General features: G+C 38.9%; 1 protein-coding gene across 1 annotated transcript in view; it reads left to right on the plus strand.

Moving 5' to 3' along the window:
• EXOC4 (exocyst complex component 4) overlaps positions 1-17,697 on the plus strand; it is a 750,526-nt gene that overhangs the window by 606,515 nt on the left and 126,314 nt on the right. The gene's annotated exons all lie outside the window — the stretch shown is intronic.

The following is a 17,697-nucleotide window of genomic DNA, read 5'->3' on the forward strand; positions in this document are numbered from 1 at the left end:
TGTTTTTGCCTATCCAGGTAAATGAATAAATAGTAAAAAGAAAATAAAAGCACCTTAAAGAGGCAAAGACTAAAAAAAGAAGGAAGGATGTAATGACCAGTATTTTACTTCTAATTCACCATAGAACTGTGAGCTCATCTTTTTTTCAGAATGTGGGTTGCAACTATAGAGAAATAGGTTTTTACTGCTCACAAAGTTGACTGTATTCATACATGAATGATAGTGCCACATTTTCCCAAACTTTTATTATGAAAATTAGCAAATTTCATTGCCGTTTAAAATCTTCTCAAAATCATGAGACTCAAAAATTCACCTGTAGTGTAACCTAAAGTCCTCCTATTTTTGTTTTCTTCTTCATTATTTACACTGTCTCAGAAATACTCGTCAGCTACTTACATTGATATAAGAAAACTACATGTATAATTTTCTTTTTACATCAATATGGTTTATTTGGTGGGGAGGGGGGCAGAGCAGTTTTAGGTTTACAAAAAGTATTGAGCCAAAAGTATGGCGTTCCCATATGTACCCTCACCCCCTGCCCTCACTTGCCTCTATTTTTAACATCTTGCATTAGTGGGATACATGTGTTACGCTTGGTGAGCTAATATTGATACATTATCAGTTGAAGTCTGTAGCTTACGTTAGGGTTTACGCTCTGTGTTGTATATTCTACAGGTCTTGACAAATAAAATGAATGTACCTACCATTATAGTATCTTTTAGAAAAATAGTGGCACTGCCCTAAAACTCTGCTCTTTTCCTCCTGTTCATCCCTGCCTTCCTTTCCCCCAAGCCCCTCGCAACCACTGATTTTTTTCTTACTGTCTCCATAGTTTTCCAGAATATCATATAGTTGGAATCCTAGCCTTTCCAGATTCGCTTCTGTGCTTAGCAATATGCATTTAAGATTTCTCCATGTCTTTTGTGGCTTGATAGCTCTTTTTTCTTTTTAATCCCTGAATAATATTCCATTATGTGGATGTACTGTAGGATTTTTTTATCTGTTCACTTGGTGAAAGACATTTTGATTGCCTCCAAGTTTTGGCAATTATAAACACAGGTGCTGTAAACACTTGTGTACAGGTTTTTGTGTGGATGTAAGTTTTTGATTGATTTGAGTAAGTACCATGGAATGTGATTGCTAGATCATGCACTAAGAGTATGTTTAGTTTTGTAAAAAATCTTCACTGTTTTCCAAAGTGGTACTATTTTGCATTCCCCATACCAGCAGTGAAGGAGAATTCCTCTTTAGCATTTGGTGCTAAGTTTTGGACTTGGTACATTCCAATAGGTGTAAGTGATATCTCATTGTTTTGATTTATATTTCCCTAATGACATATGGTGTTGAGCCTCTTTTCATATGCTTATTTGACATTTGTATATATATTTTTGTTGAGATGTCTGCTCATTTTTTAATTGGGTGGTGTTTTCTTATTGTTGAGTTTTAAGAATTCTTTGCATGTTTTGGACACTTTTATCTGATACATGTTTTACAAAGATTTTCTCCTAATCTGTGCCTTGCTTTTCATTCTCTTCACAGCTTCTTTTGTAGAACAGAAGTTTTACATTGTAATGAAGTCCAACTTACTGATTGTTTTTCTTTTATGGGTCGTGCTTTTCTGCTTTCTGACTTTAATTGAGTATTTTATATGATTCTACTTTTTCCCCTCTCTTAGCATATAAATTATGCTTTTCTTTTACCTTTTTTTTTTCTAGTGGTTTCCTTAGAGTTTGCGGTATACATTTATAACTAATTCAAGTCCACTTTCAAATAACACTCTACCACTCAATGGGTAATGCAAGCACCTTATAACAAAGTGTTCCCTGTTCCTCCTTTGTGTCCCTTATGACATTGCTGCCATTCATTAATTTCATTTACCATAAGCAATAATCACTATATGTATTGTTATTATTCTTTTGAACAAACTGTTATCTGAGAGATAGATTAAGAGTAAGAGAAATAAAAGGTTTTATTTTCCTTCATTTATTCCTTCTCTAGTACTCTTCCTTACCTAATGTAGATCCAAGTTTCAGAACTAAATAATTTTCCTTTTCCCTAAAGAACTTATTTATTTATTTTAATGTTTGTTTATTTTAGAGATAGACAGATTGTGAGTAGGGAAGGGGCAGAGAGAGAGGGAGACACAGAATCCGAAGCAGACTCCAGGGTCTGAGTTGTCAGCACAGAGCCTGACGTGGGGCTCGAATCCATGAACTGTGAGATCATGACCTGAACCGAATTCGGTGGCTTAATCCACTGAGCCACCCAGGTGCCCCTAAAGAACTTCTAACATTTCTGTAAGGCAGGTCTGCTGGTGACAAATTCCCCCAATTTTTAAAAATTGGCTTCATTTAGTGATTCGTAATTTGGGTAGCAATCCCATCTAGCAAGTAGATGGGAGATCGCAGATTCCCTCAATTTGTTTTTGTCAGAAAAAGTATTTCTTCTTTGCTTTTTTTTTTTTTTAACGTTTATTTATTTTTGAGACAGAGAGAGACAGAGCATGAACAGAGGAGGGTCAGAGAGAGGAAGACACAGAATCTGAAACAGGCTCCAGGCTCTGAGCGGTCAGCACAGAGCCCGACGCGGGGCTCGAACTCACGGACCGCGAAATCATGACCTGAGCCCAAGTCGGCCGCTTAACCGACTGAGCCACCCAGGCGCCCCTCTTCTTTGCTTTTGAAAAATAAGTTTTCAGGATACAAATTTTTTAGGTTGGTGATTTCTTCCTTTTAACATTTTAAATATTTCACTTCATTATTTCTGCTTCTATGGTTTTTGAAGAGAAGTCTGATGTAATTTTTATCTTCGTTCTTCAGTAGGTAATTTTTTTCTCAAGCTTCTTTCAAGATTTTATTCTTTGTTTTTGAATTTGTGCCATTTGAATATTGTATGACTAAGGGTAGATTTTTTTTTTTTCTGGTGTTTATCTTGCTTGATGTTCTCTGAGCTTCCTGGATCTGTATTTAGATGTCTGTCATTGGTTTTAGGAAATTCTCAGTCACTATTGCTTCAGATGTGTCTTCTGTTACTTTTTTTTTTCTCCTCTTTCTTCTTCTGCTATTCCCATTGTGCACATTTTTTAGATATTCCACAGTTCTTGGATATTCGTTTCTGGCTTTTCATTCTTTTTTCTCTTTGGATTTCAATTTTGGAAGTTTCTATGGACATTTCCTCAAGCTCATTGATTCTTTCCTTGGTTATACCCAGTCTACTGAAAAGCCCACCAAAGATGCTCTTCATTTCTATTACGGTGTGTTTGATTTCCAGAATTTCCCTGTGATTCTTTCTTAGAGTTTCCATCTCTCTGTTTACATTACCTGTAGTTTACTTTTTACCAAATATATATGATATAGGAACATATATTAAAAGCACACCTTGGTATATTTTCATACTTTTTATTGTGTAACCTGTGCCCAAATTAAGAAACAGAGCAGTAGCAACAACAAGCCTTTTCATGCTTCCTGCTAGTCACTACTTTGCATCTCCAAAAGTTGCCCTTATCTGACCTCTAAACACAGAGATTAGTTTAATCTTTTTTTGTGTTTTATATAAGTGGAATCATGAAGTTATATATTCTTGTGTGGCTGCCTTCATTTGTTCCCCATCATGTTGGCAAGATTCCTCCATATTGTTGTGTATAGATCCTTATTACTCTATAGTCTGTATTGTATTACATTGTGTAAATACACAAGTTTTTTTTTTTTTAATTTATTACGTGTGTGTGTGTGTGTGTGTGTGTGTGCATGCATTCGTTTACTCTACTGCTGATAGGCACCTGGGCGTTTCTAGGTTGGAACTATTTCAAATAGTGCTGCTATAAATATTCTACTACCTGTATTTTGGTAGCCATATGTATACATTTCTTTTGGCTATGTTCTAAGAGTAGAGTTGCTTCGTCACAGGATATTCATGTGTTGAGTTTTAGTACACACTGTTAAGTGGTTTTCCAAAGTGGTGGGAGGAGTTTACACACTCAGAGCAGTGTATGAGAGTTCGGGTTGCTCCATATCTCATCTATACTTGATATTTCCTTTTTTTTTTTTTTAGTTTTAGCCTTCTTGTATTGGTAGAGGTCTCTTGTTGTGGTTTAATATCCATTGATCTCGTGACTGATGAAGTTGAGCACCTTTTTTATGTGTTTATGTCGTGACTGATGAAGTTGAGCACCTTTTTTATGTGTTTATGTATGTACCGGCCATTTGAATATGTTCTTTTGTAATATATTTGTTCACATCTGTTGCTCATTTTCAATTACATTGTCTGTCTTTTCCATACTGATTTGTAGGCGTTCTTTATATATCAGGATGCAACTCCTTTGTTAGAGATAGGTATTTAGAAATCCTTGTTTATACCAAAGTCACAGAGTTGTTTTTCTCAAAAACCTTTATTGTGCTGAATATATTTTTCCACAGCATCTGAAATAAATTGTAAACTCTTGCATTTTTATTTCCTCTCCCTGCTCTCTACTCCTCCTCTTTTTTTAATCTTTTAACGTTTATTTCTTTTTGAGAGAGGTAGAGAGCAGGTAGGGGGAAGGGCAGAGAAAGACAGATAGACAGAATCCGAAGCAGGCTCCAGGCTTGAGCTGTCAGTGCAAAGCCTGATGCAGGGCTCGAACCCACAGACTGTGAGATCGTGACCTGAGCCGAAGTCGGATGCTCAACTGACTGAGCCACCCAGGTGTCCCATATACTTCCCCTTACTTTAGATTGTATTGTCATGGTAATAATAGCAAAGAGTAGCCTCATGAGTTGTTTTTTCTATCTAGAGAGGTCAAGAATGATTGAGACACTGATTAATTAGAGCATCGAGTAAGAATAATCAAACTGACCTTGGCACAGAAGTCGGGCCACAGGCTCCCCTCTGTCTTAGTATTACTGTCACATTTTCCTGCTGCCAAGTTTTTAAGAGATCTGGGTAAGCATATTGGCACACCTTCTCTTTAAGTGTATCCATTTAATCATATCTATAGCCTGAATAGTTTTATTAGAAGTAATTTCTGGAGGATAAATTATTTTCCTCAACTTTTCAGGTTACTTTAAATGAATGTAAATCTTCTTCCTATTTCCTCGGCTTATTATTTTGTAACCCCTTAATTGTCTTCTACGTTTGCAAAGAGATTTTCAATTAGTTTTATTAGTGTCTTAAGTAGCTCAGAAGAAAGAGTTTCTAGCCCTAGTCCAGAAAAGAGGATGCCAATCCAAAGAGCCGCGTATCTGTGCACCACCTCACGCTTCTGATTTAGAAGAGCTAGACTGGGGTCCTGGCTTTCTTACTCATGCTCTGCTCACTGAATCTTACCACTCTCCGTCTAAAATTTGAAGGCAAAGCCACTTATATATACATTTAAAAAAATTTTTGGTGAACCTGAATATACATCAAGGCAGTATATATAAAGTCAAGTATAATCTTAGGTATGTAATTCAGTGAAATGTTATATGTGTTTATACCCATGGAACCCCCTCCCAGATCAAAATACAGAACCTTCCTAGCACCCGGTTGGCTTACCCTCAAGATAAGCACTATTCCGACTTGTATCACCATAGATCAGTTTTGAATGGCCCCCAATTTTATATATGTTTAATCATAGTATCGGGTTCATTTTGCTGAACATTGTGCCTGAGAGATTTGCCCGTGGTTTTGCAGGTAGACATAGCTTGAAAACAAATTATATGTACTTTAACGGTAGAAAAGTAATTTTTTTCGATCTTTTGTTTATGATTCTTTCCTCTTAAACTGTCACATTCTGTATTCTGATTAGAAGTTGAGAGCAAAGATAAGTAAGAGTGAACACCCTTTGTTGATATTCCAATGTGGTAGAATTGATAGAGCCTTGATGTAGCACATTAGAGTACCGTGGAGCATGGCGGGAGCCAAAAAGACTGAAAAGTCACACTCCCCTCCTATAATTAGTTTTTAAAGCTCAGAGGGCTATTTGGCGCATGAATGAATATAGAATCGAGTGCCCTTTGCATTGAATAAAGGTTATATTCCCTTCATTACTAAATGAGGCCCTTTCCTATTCTTGTATTTTAACCAAAAAATAAAGTGTGTTATTTCCAGGTTTAACTTTGAATAGAGGGGGGAAAAATAGGTCAAGCCAGGGCTTTAATACAAAAAGGAAAAATAGCAAATATCCCTTTGTTCCCAAAGAAGCTGAAAGCGGGCTCTCTAGCCTATTGTCTTTGCACCTGTCATATATATGTATATATTTATCCTTTTGGGATCAATGAATATCTACTAATAAAAGCAGTCCCGCTTCCTGGAGATGTAATTAACCAAAGAGGTAAGGTGTTGGGACAAGTAACAGGGGTGAGGAGGGATTGTCTAGGATTGGAGCAGGCCGTATGTGTTAGAAAGACTGTCCCCCAAAACCTCTAACCCCCATGTCACTCAGGGACCCTGGATTTCAAAAAGAAGAATCCTTTCTCGAGAGCTAGGTTTGAAAATCCTTAAGTAGATAAATGTGTTTGGCAAGACCAGGACCAGAGTTTTCAGGTGATAGAAGTCAAAGAATATAGAAAGCCTACGAATTAGTCTTGAAGTATAGCAGGCAGAAAGACGAATGATAGAAGATTGTACAATCGGTTCCAACAGTCACAACAATCAGAGTTGACAGTGCCCGGAACCGTACAGCAACGTTGTGAGTTTTCAGGTAAGTTATTCCCATTCTGATGAGAACACTGAGGTGTAGAGAAATTAAGTCACTTCCCCCACATTTACAGAGCTACTAAGCAACAGAACTAAAATTTGAGCCCAGGGGGTCTACTCTCAGAGCTACCGCCCTACAAACCACCAGCCTAAAAATATACCAGGAGTTTACAGTTTGGGACATTCGAATTATTCCTTCATTTTCATTGATCATTATAATCTCAACTGATTTGCTAGTCATTATATGCTAATGTCAGACATTTATCATATAGGTGCTTTTACTCTAGATTTAGTTTGCAATTATTAGTATTCATTATATGACATTGTTATGAATTCTCTGAGTTTTATGTTTGTCATCAAAGAAAAGAAAAAAGAAAAAGAATCATTGTTGAAAGAAGAGGACATAGAGGGGATGAAAATACGAAAATGATATAAAAGAAATTATGTAGGTTCAGATAGAGTGTGATGCAGACCTAAGTAGGGAAGAGAGACTAAGGATATTTTAGCTATTTTTAGTTACTGAGTTTTTTAAAAGATAAACTTTTCATGTTATCTGGAGAATCAAGTGAGTGCTGTGTTCATTAAGGGTGCTTTTTGTTGTTTTATGAAATTTGGAACTCGGTATGATTAAAGAACAGCAAAAGATTATTTTCAAAGAGCAAGACCATTCCTGACATTTTATTTGGCGTGAGTTCCACATTGGATGGTTAAGGAAGAAAAGAGCCAGAGCAAAAGCAGAAAGGAGGTTTACATATTCACCTGCCTTCTGTGAGACCCTAGTAGTACATCACAGATCCTCAATAAATGTGGAATGCGTGAAGCTGAATTTAAAAATAGGAAGAATCCCCCACTCTTCGAATGAAAAGAATAAAATGTAAAGAATGGTAAGCCGGTATCGTCATTGGGAGAAATGCCTTCTGTGGCCCCTGTAAAGGTTGCCCACGTAGGAATATGCTCCTTTTAGAAGCTCACTAGTTTCCAGTCTCCGCATGGCCATTAATTAGTGTGTTTCACTTTGCTTTTGCCTTCGGTAGGTCTTTATACCTCTTTGGTTTCTTCAGCCCACTCAGATTAGACAGAGAGGCAGAAATCTAGTAGGTTTAGGAATATGTTTAGATGAAACATGGCATGAGTAAAGTAGAGCATAAATAACTTTCGTAACAATTTCACTTGGAAATTTAAAAGGTTCTCAAGACAAGCGTAAGCAACAGCTGTTAAAAGGTTCCCAGTAGCTACAGCTATTGAAGAATCTTCAGATGAATTGAAGGAACAAGTAAAAAAATCTAGTGCAGGAAAAATAGACTAGCTAGCTTGAACAGGACGTTCATTAGAATGGAGACATTTATTCCACTATCTCTGCAGGCTTAATATGACTTTAAAAATATAATTATAAGAGGAAAGATGAATCAGAAAATATGAATATATTAACTAAGTACAGGGGCAGAAAATGCTTTGCTAAAATGTTTTTTTCCCCTCATTTAAACAAGATGAAGGTCATAGATGGATGTAGGGCATTGCCAGGCAAGAATGGATGAGAAGCAGACTTAAATCTCAAAATTAAACAAGAAAGACAGGTAATTAACTGGAGACTCAGCTACAAAACATATCAATTAATGTTCAGGACGATCGCATTAGGCACTTTGTTATTATATTATAATGATACCACTCTTGTTAGCGTAAGATCGGCAGTAAATGGAAAAACACTTAAAATCTCCCCTATATATATTCCATAAATGCTAACCTATTTAGACAATTATTTGAGGATTATAATTATTCATTAGTGTTACTTAAAAGTCACTAATAAAGCATCTTCTACATTGTGTTTTTTGTAGAGTTTCAGATCATGGCATTATTTAACTTTTTAAACTTAGATTTTACTTCATTTAACACCATTCTCCTCTCTCACTTAGAATCTTAATCAAAGAACAAATAATCTCCCTGATTTAATCCCACGCAGCCCTTCAGAAAGAGGCTGAGAATGATGTTCTGTGCCATTGTGGAGGGAAGGATATCTGTTACCTAGCCTGGGGTAGGAACCAGAAGAGGTGTTCCTAAGACACCGGCCAGCAGTGAGCTGGTCTAAAACCACCGCTGAAAAGTCCTGCTCTTGTCGTTCCCCAGCTCTGTGCTGCAGGCTGATGTCCCTGCCAGTTGATTGAGGACCACTCACCTTCTCACCCGCATCCCTTTCTCCCTACTGAACTTTCTCTGGTTCTCAGCCTACCGTGCTCATTCCTACCTGTGTGTCTTTCCATGCGCATTACTCTTCCCGGAATGCCCTCTGCCTATCCCACCCCTGCCTCCTGTACTCCAGCCCTGTTCGGCTTGCAAGACACACAGCTCAGGTATCAGCTCCTCCAGCATTTCCCTCTGGACACCCTTTCCCCCTCTGCGCCCCTTCCCGTTTTCCTTCTGGGTAAGGAGCTCCCAGTCTGGGGGCGGGGGGGGGGGGGGGGGTGTGTGGGGTAGTTAAATAAGCAATTTGTAGTGTGGGGAGTCCTGCTAGAGGTAAAGATATGTGTAAAAATATAAAAGACCAGTGGAAACATTAAAAATAATAATATAACTGCATCAGGAACGGGGAGTGGTGTAATTGAAGGAGGGAAGAAGGGTGGTCAGAATCAAAATGTGGAAAATTACTACATCAGCAAGTAGCAGTTTCCATTGGTTATGTAGAGAGGTGGATATGACGACTGGAAGAAATAGGAACAGAAATTGTTTTTTTAAGCTGTAGGTGCTTTTTTTTAGGGTCACAGGACTAAGGATGAGTAGGAGTAGGACAGGGGAATCGTTGCTCAGCATTATAGATTATTTAACTACGAGTAATTGTTACTTAGTTTTAATTTTTTATTTGACTAAAAAAAAAAAAAATCCACATATCCTCAAACCCTGTTACTATTGACTGCCAGCTCACTAATCTGAACACATTGCCATTCCAACATTTTTTTTATCCCTGAAAAATATCTTTTTTATTTTTATTTTTTTTATGTTTATTCATTTTTGAAAGACAGAGACAGAGCACAAGCAGGGGTGGGGCGGAGAGAGAAGGGGACACAGAATCCGAAGCAGGCTCCAGGCTCCGAGCTGTCAGCACAGAGCCCGACGTGGGGCTCGAACTCACGAACCGGGAGATCATGATCTGAGCCGAAGTCGGACGTTCAACCGACTGAGCCAGCCAGGCGCCCCATCCCTGAAAAATATCTTAATCTTAAGCCAGCTTCACTTTTCTGCCAATTTTATGCAAAGCATTTACTCTTCTCTGTATTACCTCACTTTGCCTGAGGCATTCCATCTCTTTCTTTGTCTTCCTCCTAAAACGCCCCGAATCATTCATCAGTTCCTTCCCCTTCTCTGTTCCAAGAAAGCTACCTTGAAGACAGGCCACCTAATTGCTTAGTTTGGGAGTCATTGCCTTTGCTTGAGATCAGTTGTTTCCTGTCTCTGCTCAGCGTAGATTTAGATTATTCAAAGGAAATTGTATGGCAATTTGAGAAATAACCAGAATGATCAATGAACTGGAATATTTCGGTGAGGAAGTTCAATGGTACATGAATTTTGATTTCTAAATCTGTAATCATTCTTGGTAGTTAAAAAACCAAAGTATATGTTCAACTTGTAATTACTGGTTATTTTAATCCTATATTTGATCATCTGTTTTGAAGCTTAATAAATGTTCTTAATGGAAAACTAAACTGCATACCTCAGAAGTCCTAGCACCTGTAGAAAAACCTTGTGCCTCATTGTTTATATTCAGTGTTGTTTGACAACATCCTACAAAGAAAACTTAGTAGCCAGGCTTATTTGAGTAGCTTGGCTAAAGAAGGAGACATTCGTGTTCCAAGCTAACAGAGCACTTCAATGCAATTTTATTCCAAGTGGATTCTATATCAGAACACTGAGCAGGTGCTATCAGCCTGAAAATAATGTGCTGTTCACAATTAGCTCTTTGCTTGTTAGAACCCAGTATTAATTTCCATGGAATTTTTCACTCTCCCTACCCACAGTTACATCAGTGTACTCGTCTCCTTGGGTCTAACAAGGGGGTACAGAATGTGGGGAAACCCTGGAGACTCAATTTTGGGTTCATCCTCACTCTGCCCCTAATTCTCTGTGTCTTTAACCAGCTTCCCTCACTTCTCTGCACCTCTGTCCTTCCTTTCTAAATGACAGTCCTCTCTAAATGACTCTGCACCTCTGTCCCTCCTCTCTAGAACTTACAGGCCGGAGAGTGAGTGAGTGAGTGAGCAGGTGTGTGTGTGTGTGTGTGTGTGTGTGTGTGTGTGTGTGTGTGTGTGTACACTGCATTAGGTCATGCTGAATGTTCAGGAGAATCGTATTTTCATACTGTGAATTTATATTTTAGAGTAGATGGAGCCCTCTGTGTAATCAGTACACCTAGTGCATTCTGTCCATTTTGTAGAATTTTTAGCATAATTTTACTATTTTTTAGGTACTCAGGGTTCTAGTTTTAGTATGTTTACATTTATGACATATTTTTTTGCAGTGTTTTTTTGCAATTTTTTTTGCAATGTTTTTTGCAAACATTCATCATTTTTTTGGTATCTCGGAATCACAGCCTTTAATTATTAAGCTGATATTATAAGAAAATTTGGTCAATTCTTTTATGACTATTGTTTTCCAGAAAAACGTTGTCATAAAAACAGAGGGTGCCTGAAAGGCTTTTGAAATCAAGTTCCTAGTCAAATTAGGATTCAACACTGATGTCAAAAGTATAGGGTTAATGGCCAGAGTACTTAGCTAGTAACATTGGTCTAGAATTTGGGTATTGAATGTCAGACCTAGAATGAGTCGCACAGTGGTTGCTTAGTAAATGCTTGTTGAATGAAAGGATGTCCATACTCATGGACTACTTCATATACAAGTACTGGACTGAAACAAGAGAAAGGATAGCATAGGAGTCTTAGTGTAGGGGGTATGTTTTAGCTTGGGCTGCCATAACAAAACACCGTAGATTGGTGGCTTAAACTACAGAATAGTTGTTTAACTAAATAGTCCCAGAAGCTGGAAAGTTCAAGATCAAGGTGTCAGCCAATTAAGAGCTCTCTTTCTGGCTCACACAGGCCCATTTTATTGCTATATCCTCACATGTCAGAGAGAGAAAGAGAGATCTCTCTCATGTCTCTTCATATAAGGGTATTAACCCATCATAAGAGCTCTACTTTCATGACTTAATTACCTTCCAAGATCCCATCTCTAAATACAATCTCTTCGGAGTTTAGGGCCTTACCACATGAATTTCGGGAGACGGGGGGAATACATTTCATCCCATAGCAGAGTGAAAATACTTAACTGTTCACCTATATTCTGAGCTGCGGTTTTACATTAGCGATAGGAAATTAGCCAGAAATAAACAAGCCACCTGTTTAATGTATAGAATATATTGTTAGTAATACAGGCAAAAGAATAAAATGCTGTTAGAGAAGAAAGATGAGAAATTAAACTATAATTATAGAGAAAATTTAAAGAATTCTTGGTCATATGACTTAATGCAGTTCTGAGTCAAATAGAATCAGAGGTTTGTTTTATTGTGTTTTGTTTGTACATAATGAATTTCCATAGTGTACTGGGACTCATCACCCAGTCACTTACATTGACCTGTGATTAAAACCTTGGCCTCTACTCAGAGAGAGACTTACTACTCGAACCCCAGTGTTTTGCTCCCAACCCAGCCTCTATAGGCTTTATGATGAAAAGAGTGATGGTTTCACGGCTCTCTTTTAGACAGGGAACCCTCATGGAGGTGAAACTGCCTTTAGCAGAATGGTGCCTTTGCCCCGCCATCACCTTGGTGGCTCTAAGCCATTTTTTTTCGAGAAGAGACTTATCTGAGCATAATAGTTTTTCTGTGCTCACCCTTAAGAACACAACACATAAATAACTCCAGAATTCTTATACAAGGACGGAAAGATGGACTGACAGAAGAAATTATGCATTTATGCCTGCATGGATTAAACATGTCAAAACATAACTGGCTGTCATTCTGCATTTTCTCTCTCCAGATTTGAAATGAGAATGGCAAAGACAGTTCGCAACAGTTCTGATTGCTTTAGCAATATTGTTCAAGTTTTTAATTTGGCACGTTAAAGTGTCCTCATACATGTTATGTTACACCTTGTATTGAACCTTCGTTTTCAGAAACTCGGTGCACTGGCAAGAAACTTAAAAAGCCCTGTCAAGGGATCCAGCTAGGGAGTGATTCCTAGGAGATTGCTCTCCTAGAAACTGTTTTGGGCAGTGATTTTGAAAAGTGCCACAATTATCCATCTGTTTCTCTCTTTTTTTGTTTTTCCTGAACTTAAACTTTTTTTTCTTTTTACTGATAAATTCACAGAAAAGTTGAAATAACAGTCCAATGAATGCATGTATACCTTGACTTAGGTTTACTGACCGTTCACATCTCACCATACCTACTCCATTCTCTCCAAATAAATGCACGTACTTCTCTCTTGCCAAACCATCAAAAGTAGGCTAAAGACATGGTGCCCTTTCAGTCTTAGACACTTGAGCGTGCATCTCCCAAGGACAAGGGCACTCACCTAACACATGCACATCATTACCACGTATATTCATTTTATGATGCGTGCATTAACAATTTACCACAACAAAGTTAGTGGCTTAAAACAACACAGATCCATTTTCTTACCGTTCTGTAGGCTAGAAGTCTAACACAGGTCTCAGTGGGCTAAAATCAGGATGTCAGCAGGGCAGCATTGCTTTCTGGACATTCTAAGGGAGAATCCATTTCCTCGCCTTCTCCAGCGTTTAGAGGCCACCCTCATTTTTTGGTCTCCTTCCTCCTTCTTCAAAGGCAGCAACATGACATCTCTCTGACCTTCTTCCATCATCATGTCTCTCCCTGACCACAGCCAGGAAGGGTTCTCCACTTTTAAGGACTCCTGTGATTAGACTTGGTTTTACAAAGTAGAAAAGAGCCTGTTCTGAGATTTGACAGATGTGTGTCTCCCCTGCTTCAGCACTACTTGAGAGTTGAGTGCTCAAGAAAGTCCAATTCCTTGATAAGAAGCAATTTTGTGTGTGTCTTGAGGCAGCAAGACTGAGGGCTGTGGAATCCCTGGGCAAAGTGAAACCCTAAAGCTACTGTAACTTGTGAGGGGCAGTGTGGCTTATTATGGCCCTGATCAGTAAACTAAGAACAGAAACTGTTCACACTTTTGCTACAGTGTGCAAATGAACACATCTTCCTCTGTGTGTTTTAGTTTCCCTATAAAATGCTTCATAAATGTTCACCATCTTTGGGAAACCCAGTCAAGGAACACATTCATAGAGCCAGGCACAATTTAACACAGTATTTTTCAAACTCTGGGTTATGGCATATTAGCAGACTATGAAATTATTCTAGTGGGTTTTGATCCCACCACAGGATCTAAGACAGAGCCTGGGTAATGGTGGATTCCTCGTATGTATCTGCTAACAAATGGATGAGTCAATAATAAAAAGACAAATAACCCAATTAAAAAATGAACAAAGGATCACAATTGACATTTCTCTAAGGAAGATATACAGATGGTCAATAAACACATGAAAAGATGATCAATATCATTAGCCATCAAGGAAATGCAAATCAAAACTACACTGAGATATATGCTTCTTCACATACACTAAGATGACTGTAGTTTTTAAAAAGACAGATAATAACAACAGTTGGCAAGGGTGTCGAGAAATCAGAGCCCACATATACAGCTGGAAAATGGTGCCACAATTTTGGAATACGATATGATATTTCCTTGAAAGGTTAAAGATAGTCACCATATGACCCACCAGTTGCACTCCCAGGTGTATATACCTAGAGAAATGAAAACACACCCCCACACAAAGATGTATACATGAAAGCTTATAGCAGCAATACTCACAATAGCCTAGAAGTGGAAACAACCCTAATGTCCATCAACTGATGAATGGATAAACAAAATGTGGCATATCCATACAATGGACTATTTATTATCTGGTAATACAAGAAATGAACACAGATGAACCTTGAAAACATGGTAAGTAAATGAAGTCAGTCACAAAAGACGACCTACCGTATGATTCCTTTGATGAAGTCCAAAATAGGGAAATCTATTGAGATAGAAAGTAGAGTAGTGCTTACTTGGGGCTGGAGGGTCGGTGTTGGGAATTAAGCATAAAGTCTAATGGGTACAGACAGCGTTTGTTTTTGAGGTAATGAAAATGTTCCACATCGTGGTATGGTCGCGTAACTGTGATAGACTGAACACTATTGAACTGCTCATATTAACTGGGTAAATTTTACAACATAGGAAACATATTCCAGGAAAGCCACTCTTTTTAAAAATGTCCATGTCCGCCTGGGTGGCTCAGTCGGTTGAGCGTCCGACTTCAGCTCAGGTCACGATCTCGCGGTCCGCGAGTTCGAGCCCCGCGTCGGGCTCTGGGCTGATGGCTCGGAGCCTGGAGCTTGCTTCCGATTCTGTGTCTCCCTCTCTCTCTGCCCCTCCCCCGTTCATGCTGTGTCTCTCTCTGTCTCAAAAATAAATAAACGTTAAAAAAAAAATTTTTTTTAAATGTCCATGTCTGAGCCCCACCCATGACCAATTCGATCAGAATTTTTGCACGTGGAGTTAGGCACGGGGAATTTTGTTTATGCTTTACTAGTTAAGCTTTTAAGGTATAGCCAGAGTGAGGACCACTGATTTACATGACCTGCCAAGATCCCTCTCAGTGCCAGAATATCAGAAATCCATGAGTCTAGTGTTTGGTGCCTGTCTCAGTGAGCAAGCTGATTTAAAGAAACAAGAGAAAGAGCTGGTGGTCAAACCCCCACCCCCGCCCCCAAGATGGTCATGATTAATTTTTCCTGGCTATCATCCAGGAGTAGAAACCCAGAAACTACAATTTCCCTGCGACCAGGAAAAAAAAAAAAAAAAAAAAAAAGTAACAATAAATTAATGCTGTTCTAAGCCCCAAGCAGGACCCAGGAGCAGAAAAGTTGCTGATATTTTCAATATTCACCTTGATTGTGGAGAAGGCCCCTCCCGGACTCCTTCCCAGTTCTGCCTCTGAACAGATTTGTGGACTTCTCAGCCCCATCTAGCCAGGCCAGAGCATTGCAAGTTTTTACAAGGCAGAGGAACGGTAGGCAAAGAAAGCCAACGACAAAAATCCTTGATTGTGATTATTGATGGAGACAAATTTCTAAAGAAGAGCAATTACTTATTAAATGTGAAGAATAGCTACTCACGTGAGAGTGTGTGATGAAACGAACATGCATGCAAAACCATTGAAGGGGAGACTTAATGATGAGTTTTAGCATTTTCTAGGAGGAAAAAAAATAATATTGTAATCAGGATAACTGGGCTATTTTATTCTTATTTATGAGGGTTTAGCCAAGATCATCTTAGAAAAACAGTTTTTGAAAACCTGATTAAAGAACCCATCAGAATGGTACTACCCGCATTATTTTTGACACAGACAAATTAAGTTTTGAAAGGGTTGAAGATTGAGCAGTTGTAAAAAGCAGAAGTGATAAATGGATGTGTCATTGTCACATCTCAATAGAATCAGTCGGTATTATTAGGAATCGAGGTAGATGACCTGACGTTTTTATAACCTTCATCGGTTTAGGCTCTGACAGATAACGGCTAAGTGATCTCCTACAGGTCACCGTAACCAGTCTCAGTTTCTCTGTCTACACAACAGAACTAATTAATTCCCAAGCCAAATAATTGACTCCATCCGCAGTAGCATTGAATATGGTAAGACATCATTATTGGGTCTTATGTAAGTCAAGGTCTAATGTGGAAAACAGAAACCATGTCAACGATTTACCTCCAAGAGAATTTAATGCAGGGAATTGGTTATACATTTTAATGAGGATGTATCAAACAGGGACATTACAATAACCCAACTGCAAGAAGCCACGATCTCCCTTTAGCCAGAATGCCAAAGGAGAGAGGCATTTACCAGAACACAGAGGCACCCAAAGTAAGTTGGGGCCTGGTAGGATCTGGAGCCAGGAAGGAGATGCATCTGTTGCCAGAGACATCGCCCAAAGGCGAGAGGGAGGGGGATAAGTGCCCTGCCTTCGCCTTGCCTTTGGCCGTCAACATCCCCAACCTAGAGCCTCCCATTGTCAGAACCCAGCTGGGAACCTGGAAAACAGCCTACAGGCCCCTGCCTGCCCCCCACCCCCAGTATAGATCAGAGAAGGGACAGGTGAGGAATAGATCTTAGGGTAAACAGGCCTAGGACTTGTTACTCTGTATCCTTGTTACCTTTATGCCAGTAGCTTAGAACTTCTTCCTTCTGCTTCATCCAGGCTGCTATTCATCATATTAAGGCATTCCTTCCCCCTCTCCCCCAACAAGGGAGAGTCTGTCTCATCACTCAGTGTGTTAATCTCAAGTCTAGGATTTCCGGTGTCCTCCCTGGTCAGGTCAGATGTGACTTCTCATATCTGGTGACCTCTGAATGAAACTGGAATGTTGATCACTACCAGTTCCTCATATAAAACGAGTGGGGAAGATGCCACCTCACACCCATTAGGACGGCTGTTATTTAAAAATTAATTAAAAATTTTAAAACCAGAAAATAACACATTTTGGCAAGTATTTGGAGAAATTAGAACCCCCTGTGCATTGCTGGTAGGAATGTAAAAGGGTACAGCCACTGTGGAAGGCATTTTGGTAGTCCCTGAAAAAGCTAAACGCAGAATCACCCTATGATCCCGCCGTCCAGCAATAAAGTTACTGGTTAATGGGAATAGTTTCTGTTTGGGATGATGGAAAAGTTCTGGAAAGAGATAGCGATGATGGCACGTGGTGAGTGTACTTAATGCTATTGAACTGTATACTTAAAAATGGTTAAATGGTCAGCTTCATGTTATGTATATTTTACCATAAATAAAATGTAGTAGGGGGAGTGGAAAACAAAAAGAAACCATTGGCTGATATATGCGTAAATATGCAGGCTGCCACAGCCCCTGTAACTGGTCAGAAGCAGCAGCAGATATTGATGACTTCCTTTTTCTAACCACCCATTCCA

Source organism: Panthera onca, chromosome A2 (genome assembly GCF_046562875.1).
Source record: "Panthera onca isolate mPanOnc1 chromosome A2, mPanOnc1 haplotype 2, whole genome shotgun sequence".
Classification (NCBI taxonomy): domain Eukaryota; kingdom Metazoa; phylum Chordata; class Mammalia; order Carnivora; family Felidae; genus Panthera; species Panthera onca.